Below are 11,883 nucleotides of genomic sequence, written 5' to 3'. Positions count from 1 at the left end.
CTACATATGTGTGAATGTATGCATATGTGTGGATGATACTTTTTTTAGCAACATTAGTATTCTCTCATCCATCTTACATACATGCATCCCAGATGTATAATAACCTTGTCTCTACAGTATTATTGCACTTCACTTTATATGTGCATATAATTACGTAATTTTCAGGAGTACAATAGACACGTTGAATAAATGTTATGAGCATTCACTCATCCAACTGATATTTGCTCCAGCGTCCCTGGGTGTACTCCTAATCACAGTGGTGCATTTTGTTTGCTTATGTCGCCCAAAATCTGCTGAGGATGCTGCGCTGTGCATAGCAGCCGCTAAAAAACACACTTACATCGCAGTTTAGTTTGTTTTGTTTTTTTTTTGTGACGGACAGCATACTTTATTCACCATGTTATCACTAGAACAGCAGAAAAAAAATAAGACCGCTCGGCGACGGACCGTTTCCTCTGAGTGAAAACGCACCATTTTAGCTTTTCGGGAATTTGTCTCCCTTCCTGTCTCGTTCCCGCCCGCAGTTTTGGTGATCAATCCATTGAGACACAAATGAACAGATTGATTTAAACCTCCAACAGCCAGGCCCATTGCTCTGTGGAGCTCCATCCATCACCAGAACAATGGCTTCTCAAGCGCCGCACAGGTGAGAATCACTCCATCAACTCAGAAACGGGGACTACACAGTAAGACTCGCTACAAATGAGAATTAGCCACCTGTGTCGTAAAATTGCCTGGAGGGACAGAAGACACTTCATTTCTCGGCGCTGGGAGAGAAAACCGTGTGTGTAGCGAAATAAGCTCTTCTCTGAGTCACTTCCTGATCCCATATACAAACCGCAATCTGATCTCTCTCCCCAGTGAATATTCTTCCCACGCTTATTTTTATACTCATTTCACATAAAAGTAAACCCATGTCCATTAATTTCCCGTCCATTCACAAACTCATTAGTTTCAATGTAAGTAAATATCCAATTAAATCCAATTTTTTTATGCAACTTTAAAATTATTTGCCCAATCATTGCTAACAATCAATGTTGACATCTCAATAAGTCAAAAGATACATAGAGATAAGCTATTTAAGCTAACCTACTAGCTTTATTTGAGGAACACTTTTTGCAGAACGATGTTGCATTTGTTACTACTGTGGATTTGGCTGAAACTATTACTCACATTCTTTGGTTGAAGGGGTCTACTGGGGTGCATTCTCTGTGATCAGAATTAATTGAATGTTCAGGTGTACATGTCTGTTCACTTGTTTCTGCAAAATCACAGCAAGGCAGCTTATAAAAATGATTGCCAAGCAGCTGATTTCACTCACAAGCTTAATTTTGAGAGATGTGTTTGTAGAACAAAATTATGATTTTTCCATAAAAAAAAAAAAAACGTGTTACTATTATTTTCTATTTTTTTTTTCTTTTTTGTGAAACGCTCCAAAGACAAAATAATTCGACATCAAATTGTGTTATGGCCAGAACTAAATCTATAATGTTGGGCTTGCTGGCACAGCAGTTTTATATTGTTCACCATGGCGAAGTAGGCTCTTTAGCAACAACAGCATTGGTTTATGATAAATAGGATGGCATTTCTCTATCTAGTTTATACATATGCAAGTCTTTTTGATCTAATTTGTATATTATACAAAATTATTACACATTGATTAGCTGACTGAGCCCTGTTTTTTTGGCACAGCAACTTTCTTTATCAGACTTACATGTAGGTGTGCCAAATGAACAATCAGTGAAGGTTACGTGCCAGAGCACCTAATTGTCTCAGACAAAATATTGTGCAAGCATTACGTTTAAAAAATATCACTTTATATTGACTGATATAGCACCACCATTTGGCCAATTGGCATAAAACTGTCATTGGCCATTTGCTGTATTGTACTGTCATTGGCCATTTGGGGCATGTATTGTTTCTGTGTGCCCATAGTTGCAAACCCAGCAGTGCTTGCACTACTAAAAACTTAATTAATAATCCTTTCATTTGAATGGATGTTGAAGAAATGCTCAGGGATCATCATTCCCCTCTGTCCAATACAAAGCTAATTTCAGGTATATTCACTAGATACAATTAATTTAATCTGAAATTTTATCACCTAGTAAAGTTCAAGTTAAAAACTGGATTCAGTGATAATGTGCCTACCAAATGGGTTTAACTGATCACACAAAAACAGATAATAAATATTCTTGCATCAACAGATAGAAGCACTGCTGGCCATCAAAGAGGAATTAAAAGTGATTTAAAAATACCTGTAAGAATGTTTTCTGCCCAAAAAATATGCTTTTCCAAATTTTCTTGTACTTGATATTACTGAATGATGCATACATTTTTCTATTGGATATTGAATCCTAAGTAAATCCTGCAGTCTATTCATTGCTTATATATAAATATTACTGTTGGCATTCAATACATATTCAGATGACTGTGTGAGGACAATTTCCCTATGTTATTTTAAGCCGATAAATGTTTTTTCATTGAAATTGTCACCCACCAATTGTCACAGAAAGGATTTATTTGAGTAAACAAAACACTGCTAAGCAAATCACCTACATGCATTTCCCTATAAGCAACTTCCTTGACTTTGTTGTTGTTTTTTATCGAGAATGTTGAAAAGTTTCTGAAAAATTATTTAAAACTGTTTTTCATTGTACATACATTACCATTTCACAGAACTTTTTCTAAGCTGATTTTTGTCATTTTACAGCTTTTAATCTTTTCAAAGGAAGCCTGATTCCCATTGGAAAATAATCTTTCCTCCTAGGTTAGCAACACAGGATGTTGCTGCAGGATTAGAGCAAACATACAGAAACACAACAGGCCACATTGGAATATGTCTCTCTCTCTCTCTCTGTCCTTCTCCCTCTCTTTCTCTCTCCCTCTCCCCCTGTCTCTCCCTCTCTCAATCTCTTTCTTTGTTTTTTCTCTCTCACACATGCACACACACACACACACACACGCACGCACGTACTCACACACAAATGCATTCGAATAAAGATGTGCATGCAAACACACATGCGCCCACAAATCTGCACACACACACATACACATGTTCGCATGCACACACAAACTCATGAATACAGTACATTTAATTAATAGAGACACATGCGTTACTATTGATACTCACTTGGTCATGCAACAGAAAATCGAGACTGATCACATAAATGGTGGTCATGCTCATCTGTCATTCATCGTAATGCGCTGAATCTATTTATTCTTTCATCAGTGGTTATCTTTTCTTCTTTGAAGGAGAACTTAATTGTCTCTCTTTTAATAGTAGCTGTTTGGGAGTTGCCATTCTTTTATTAAGCTCATGCTGACAAACATGATGGCTTAAAACTAATATTGCACTTTAAATGGCTGATTCTGCTGTCATAAATATTTTGGAGAATACAAAGTGAACCAATTTACAGCACTCACACTTAAACAGTTGTGAGGCCATCTTGCCAAAGTGCTCATGTAAATGAGAGGAATGTGATAATGCATTTTGGTTCTGACCTCTCTACCTCCACCCTCTAAGCCCTCCACAGACGTTATGAATAATAATGATGCCAACAGAATTAAAGATGATGATATCAATGATGATAACATGGTTGCAATAGGAATGCTACATGTAGTTTGTCTACGGGCACAGTGCAGAAAAATAGCTAAACTGTCATAGAAATGCTAAGCTCAATAACTCAATTTAATCTTATTGCTGTTGTACAATGATCTTTAACACCGTGTGACATGTTTAGGGTATTATTTATTTCATCTTCCTAGAATGTCACTACATTCATAGACCGAAAAAGATCTTGTGTTGATATGGAGGCATATATATATATATATATATATATATATATATATATATATATATATACAGTTGAGGTCGAAAGTTTCCATACACCTGCAAAGCAAATTTACTTCATGGCAGTTTTGAGGTTCCAATTATTTCTACAAGTCTTATTTTTCTGTGATGGAATGATTGGAGCTTAAACTTGTTTGTCACAAAAAAAACATTCATGAAATTTGGTTTTGTAATATATTTATTGTGAGTTTTCTGAAACAAAAATATACAAATAGGTTCAGAACTAAACATACAGCGCTTCTAATATTTGGTCGCATGACATTTAGCCATCTTAACCTCAAGTAGACGCTTTTGGTAGCCATCCACAAGTTTCTGGCAAGCTTGTGGTTGAATCTTGGACCACTCCTCTTGACAAAATTGATACAGTTCGACTAAATTTGTTGGCTTCCTGATACGGACTTGTCTCTTCAGCAGTGTCCACATGTTCTCGATGGGGTTGAGGTCGGGACTCTGTGAAGGCCATTCTAAAACCTTAATTCTAGCCTGGTTTAGCCATTCCTTCACCACTTTTGAGGTGTGTTTGGGGTCATTGTCTTGTTGGAAGACCAAGCTGTGTCCAAGACCCAACTTTCTAGCAGATGGTTTCAGGTTGTCCTCAAGGATTTTGAGGTAATCCTCCTTTTTCATGATTCCGTCTATTTTTTGTAATGTACCAGTTCCACTGGCAGCAAAACATCCCCAGAGCATAATACTACCACCCCTGTGCTTGATGGTAGGGATGGTGTTCTTGGGGTTGAAGGCCTCACCTTGTTCCCTCCAAACATATCTCTGGTCATTGTGGCCAAATAACTCCATTTTTGTCTCATCTGACCACAGGACCTTCCCCCAGAAGGTTGTATTTTTGTCCATGTGGTCATTTGTAAACTTGAGTCGAGCCTTAAGGTGCCGGTTCTGGAGCAAGGGCTTCCTTCTTGCACAGCAGCCTCTCAGACCATGGCGATGTAAAACACGTTTGACTGTGGACTTTGATATCTGTATTCCATCAGCATGCAATTCATTGCAGATCTGCTTCTTGGTGATTCTTGGTTGCATCTTGACCAGCCTGACCAATTTTCTCTCAGCAGCAGGGGAGAGCTTGCGTTTTATTCCTGTTCGTGGCAGTGACACAACCACTCCATGCACTTTAAACTTAGAAATAATGGTTTGCACAGTAGATCTTGGTACCTGTAACAGCTTTGCAATGGCTCCGAGTGACTTTCCTGACTTGTTCAAGTCAATGATATGCTTTTTCAGATCCATGCTGAGCTCTTTTGACCTTCCCATTGTAGTGCAGGCTGGTTGTGACTAACGAGCCCTTTTTAAATTGCCTCAGAGAAGTCATCAGCTGTAGTCAATCATGATCACTCACAAGGAGTTAAGGGGCCATGCCACAAAGGAAATTTGATTGTCACAACTTTCTACATCATCAAAATAGATAATTCAAGTTGCTGTATGTTTATTTCTGAACCTGTTTGTATATTTTTGTTTTCAGAGAACTCACAATAAATATATTACAAAACCAAATTTCATGAATGTTTTTTTGTGACAAACAAGTATAAGATCCAATCATTCCATCAAAGAAAAATAAGACTTCATTCAAAATCAATAAAACTCATATCCCAACCTTTCTTCAAGCTGCTGAACACAACCGTAAACTTGCCTCGACCCTCAGACTTACCGTTTTCGTAACCCTAACCCTAGCTGAACCCTAATTTGAGCCTTAAACTCTAATTTGAAGCCATTGGTACCATTGAAAACACCTGAAAACCCATTTAAAATGGATGGAAAACAAGGTAAATATCATGAATACTATAATTTAAATGCAAAATCATATGTATGAGGTCATTTAAAAAAGAAAAATGTTCTCCCTAAGAAAAGCATGCATGTATTAGACATTTTGTATGGTCATGGGTACACATGCAACTAGACATTTTTTTTGCTTCATTCAAAATCAATAAAACTCATGTCCCAACCTTTCTTCAAGCTGCTGAACACAACCGTAAACTTGCCTCAAGCCCCAGACTTACCGTTTTCCTAACCCTAACCCTAGCTGAACCCTAATTTGAGCCCTAAACTCTAATTTGAAGCCATTGGTACCATTGAAAACACCTGAAAACCCATTTAAAATGGATGGAAAACAAGGTAAATATCATGAATACTATAATTTAAATGCAAAATAATATGTATGAGGTCATTTAAAAAAGAAAAATGTTCTCCCTAAGAAAAACATGCATGTATTAGACATTTTGTATGGTCATGGGTACACATGCTACTAGACATTTTTTTTGCTTCATTCAAAATCAATAAAACTCATGTCCCAATCTTTCTTCAAGCTGCTGAACACAACCGTAAACTTGCCTCGACCCTCAGACTTATCGTTTTCCAGACCCTAACCCTAGCTGAACCCTAATTTGAGCCCTAAACTCTAATTTGAAGCCATTGGTACCATTGAAAACACCTGAAAACCCATTTAAAATGGATGGAAAACAAGGTAAATATCATGAATACTATAATTTAAATGCAAAATCATATGTATGAGGTCATTTAAAAAAGAAAAATGTTCTCCCTAAGAAAAACATGCATGTATTAGACATTTTGTATGGTCATGGGTACACATGCAACTAGACATTTTTTTTGCTTCATTCAAAATCAATAAAACTCATGTCCCAACCTTTCTTCAAGCTGCTGAACACAACCGTAAACTTGCCTCGACCCTCAGACTTACCGTTTTCCTAACCCTAACCCTAGCTGAACCCTAATTTGAGCCCTAAACTCTAATTTGAAGCCATTGGTACCATTGAAAACACCTGAAAACCCATTTAAAATGGATGGAAACAAGGTAAATATCATGAATACTATAATTTAAATGCAAAATCATATGTATGAGGTCATTTAAAAAAGAAAAATGTTCTCCCTAAGAAAAACATGCATGAATTAGACATTTTGTATGGTCATAGGTACACATGCAACTAGACATTTTTTTTGCTTCATTCAAAATCAATAAAACTCATGTCCCAATCTTTCTTCAAGCTGCTGAACACAACCGTAAACTTGCCTCGACCCTCAGACTTACCGTTTTCCTAACCCTAACCCTAGCTGAACCCTAATTTGAGCCCTAAACTCTAATTTGAAGCCATTGGTACCATTGAAAACACCTGAAAACCCATTTAAAATGGATGGAAACAAGGTAAATATCATGAATACTATAATTTAAATGCAAAATCATATGTATGAGGTCATTTAAAAAAGAAAAATGTTCTCCCTAAGAAAAACATGCATGAATTAGACATTTTGTATGGTCATAGGTACACATGCCACTAGACATTTTTTTTGCTTCATTCAAAATCAATAAAACTCATATCCCAACCTTTCTTCAAGCTGCTGAACACCACCGTAAACTTGCCTCAACCCTCAGACTTACCGTTTTCCTAACCCTAACCCTAGCTGAACCCTAATTTGAGCCCTAAACTCTAATTTGAAGCCATTGGTACCATTGAAAACACCTGAAAACCCATTTAAAATGGATGGAAACAAGGTAAATATCATGAATACTATAATTTAAATGCAAAATCATATGTATGAGGTCATTTAAAAAAGAAAAATGTTCTCCCTAAGAAAAACATGCATGTATTAGACATTTTGTATGGTCATAGGTACACATGCAACTAGACATTTTTTTTGCTTCATTCAAAATCAATAAAACTCATGTCCCAATCTTTCTTCAAGCTGCTGAACACAACCGTAAACTTGCCTCGACCCCTCAGACTTATCGTTTTCCTAACCCTAAACCCTAGCTGAACCTAATTTGAGCCCTAAACTCTAATTTGAAGCCATTGGTACCATTGAAACACCTGAAAACCCATTTAAAATGGATGGAAAACAAGGTAAATATCATGAATACTATAATTTAAATGCAAAATCATATGTATGAGGTCATTTAAAAAAGAAAAATGTTCTCCCTAAGAAAAACATGCATGTATTAGACATTTTGTATGGTCATAGGTACACATGCAACTAGACATTTTTTTTGCTTCATTCAAAATCAATAAAACTCATGTCCCAATCTTTCTTCAAGCTGCTGAACACAACCGTAAACTTGCCTCGACCCTCAGACTTATCGTTTTCCTAACCCTAACCCTAGCTGAACCCTAATTTGAGCCCTAAACTCTAATTTGAAGCCATTGGTACCATTGAAAACACCTGAAAACCCATTTAAAATGGATGGAAAACAAGGTAAATATCATGAATACTATAATTTAAATGCAAAATCATATGTATGAGGTCATTTAAAAAAGAAAAATGTTCTCCCTAAGAAAACATGCATGTATTAGACATTTTGTATGGTCATAGGTACACATGCAACTAGACATATTTTTTGCTTCATTCAAAATCAATAAAACTCATGTCCCAATCTTTCTTCAAGCTGCTGAACACAACCGTAAACTTGCCTCGACCCTCAGACTTACCGTTTTCCTAACCCTAACCCTAGCTGAACCCTAATTTGAGCCCTAAACTCTAATTTGAAGCCATTGGTACCATTGAAAACACCTGAAAACCCATTTAAAATGGATGGAAAACAAGGTAAATATCATGAATACTATAATTTAAATGCAAAATCATATGTATGAGGTCATTTAAAAAAGAAAAATGTTCTCCCTAAGAAAAACATGCATGTATTAGACATTTTGTATGGTCATAGGTACACATGCAACTAGACATTTTTTTTGCTTCATTCAAAATCAATAAAACTCATGTCCCAACCTTTCTTCAAGCTGCTGAACACAACCGTAAACTTGCCTCGACCCTCAGACTTACCGTTTTCCTAACCCTAACCCTAGCTGAACCCTAATTTGAGCCCTAAACTCTAATTTGAAGCCATTGGTACCATTGAAAACACCTGAAAACCCATTTAAAATGGATGGAAAACAAGGTAAATATCATGAATACTATAATTTAAATGCAAAATCATATGTATGATGTTCTCCCTAAGAAAAACATGCATGTATTAGACATTTTGTATGGTCATGGGTATACATGCTACTAGACATTTTTTTTGCTTCATTCAAAATCAATAAAACTCATGTCCCAACCTTTCTTCAAGCTGCTGAACACAACCGTAAACTTGCCTCGACCCTCAGACTTACCGTTTTCCTAACCCTAACCCTAGCTGAACCCTAATTTGAGCCCTAAACTCTAATTTGAAGCCATTGGTACCATTGAAAACACCTGAAAACCCATTTAAAATGGATGGAAAACAAGGTAAATATCATGAATACTATAATTTAAATGCAAAATCATATGTATGAGGTCATTTAAAAAGAAAAATGTTCTCCCTAAGAAAAACATGCATGTATTAGACATTTTGTATGGTCATGGGTACACATGCTAACTAGACATTTTTTTGCTTCATTCAAAATCAATAAAACTCATTCCCAACCTTTCTTCAAGCTGCTGAACACAACCGTAAACTTGCCTCGACCCTCAGACTTACGTTTTCCTAACCCTAACCCTAGCTGAACCCTAATTTGAGCCCTAAACTCTAATTTGAAGCCATTGGTACCATTGAAAACACCTGAAAACCCATTTAAAATGGATGGAAAACAAGGTAAATATCATGAATACTATAATTTAAATGCAAAATCATATGTATGAGGTCATTAAAAAGAAAAATGTTCTCCCTAAAAAAACATGCATGTATTAGACATTTTGTATGGTCATGGGTAACATGCTACTAGACATTTTTTTTGCTTCATTCAAAATCAATAAAACTCATGTCCCAACCTTTCTTCAAGCTGCTGAACACAACCGTAAACTTGCCTCGACCCTCAGACTTACCGTTTTCCTAACCCTAACCCTAGCTGAACCCTAATTTGAGCCCTAAACTCTAATTTGAAGCCAATTGGTACCATTGAAAACACCTGAAAAACCCATTTAAAATGGATGGAAAACAAGGTAAATATCATGAATACTATAATTTAAATGCAAAATCATATGTATGAGGTCATTTAAAAAAGAAAAATGTTCTCCCTAAGAAAAACATGCATGTATTAGACATTTTGTATGGTCATGGGTATACATGCTACTAGACATTTTTTTTGCTTCATTCAAAATCAATAAAACTCATGTCCCAACCTTTCTTCAAGCTGCTGAACACAACCGTAAACTTGCCTCGACCCTCAGACTTAACCGTTTTCCTAACCCTAACCCTAGCTGAACCCTAATTTGAGCCCTAAACTCTAATTTGAAGCCATTGGTACCATTGAAAACACCTGAAAACACCATTTAAAATGGATGGAAAACAAGGTAAATATCATGAATACTATAATTTAAATGCAAAATCATATGTATGAGGTCATTTAAAAAAGAAAATGTTCTCCCTAAGAAAAACATGCATGTATTAGACATTTTGTATGGTCATGGGTAACATGCTACTAGACATTTTTTTTGCTTCATTCAAAATCAATAAAACTCATGTCCCAACCTTTCTTCAAGCTGCTGAACACAACCGTAAACTTGCCTCGACCCTCAGACTTACCGTTTTCCTAACCCTAAACCCTAGCTGACCCTAATTTGAGCCCTAAACTCTAATTTGAAGCCATTGGTACCATTGAAAACACCTGAAACCCATTTAAAATGGATGGAAAACAAGGTAAATATCATGAATACTATAATTAATGCAAAATCATATGTATGAGTTTATTTAAAAAAGAAAATTTCTCCCTAAGAAACATGCTGATTGACCATTTGTATGGCATGGTAACAGCACTAGACATTTTTATTGCTCATTCAAAATCAATAAAACTCATTCCCAAACCTTTCTTCAAGCTGCTGAACACACCGTAAAACTTGCCCAAACCCCAGACTACCGTTTACTAACCCTAACACCTACTGAACCCTATTGTAGCCCTAACTCTAATTTGAAGCCATTGGTACCATTGAAAACACCTGAAAACCCATTTAAAATGGATGGAAAACAAGGTAAATATCATGAATACTATAATTTTAATGCAAAATCATATGTATGAGGTCATTTAAAAAGAAAAATGTTCTCCCTAAGAAAAACATGCATGTATTAGACATTTTGTATGGTCATGGGTACACATGCTACTAGACATTTTTTTTGCTTCATTCAAAATCAATAAAACTCAGTCCCAACCTTTCTTCAAGCTGCTGAACACAACCGTAAACTTGCCTCGACCCTCAGACTTACCGTTTTCCTAACCCTAACCCTAGCTGACCCTAATTTGAGCCCTAACTCTAATTTGAAGCCATTGGTACCATTGAAAACACCTGAAAACCCATTTAAAATGGATGGAAAACAAGGTAAATATCATGAATACTATAATTTAAATGCAAAATCAATATGAGGTCATTTAAAAAAGAAAATGTTCTCCCAAGAAAAACATGCATTATTAGACATTTGTATGGTCATGTTACATGCTACTAGACATTTTTGCTTATTCAAATCAATAAACTCATGTCCAACCTTTCTTCAAGCTGCTGAACACAACATAACTTCCTCACCTCAGACTTACGTTTTCCTAACCTAACCTAGCTGAACCTAATTTGGCCTAACTCTAATTTGAAGCCATTGGTACCATTGAAACACACTAAACCCATTTAAATGGATGGAAACAAGGTAAATATCATGAATACTATAATTTAAATGCAAATCATATGTATGGGTCATTTAAAAAAATGTTCTCCTAAGAAAAACATGCATGTATTAGACATTTGTATGGTCATGGGTAACATGCTACTAGACATTTTTGCTTCATTCAAAATCAATAAACTCATGTCCCAATCTTTCTTCAGCTGCTGAACACAACCGTAACTTGCCTCACCCTCAGACTTACGTTTTCCTAATAACCTAGCTGAACCTAATTTGAGCCTAAACTCTAATTTGAAGCCATTGGTACCATTGAAAACACCGAAAACCATTTAAAATGGATGGAAAACAAGTAAATTCATGAATACTATAATTTAAATGCAAAATCATATGTAGAGGTCATTTAAAAAGAAAATGTTCTCCTAAAAATGCATGTATTAGACAT

The sequence above is a fragment of the Anguilla rostrata genome, chromosome 1 (genome assembly GCF_018555375.3).
Source record: "Anguilla rostrata isolate EN2019 chromosome 1, ASM1855537v3, whole genome shotgun sequence".
Classification (NCBI taxonomy): domain Eukaryota; kingdom Metazoa; phylum Chordata; class Actinopteri; order Anguilliformes; family Anguillidae; genus Anguilla; species Anguilla rostrata.
Note: the sequence above shows the minus strand (reverse complement) of the source record.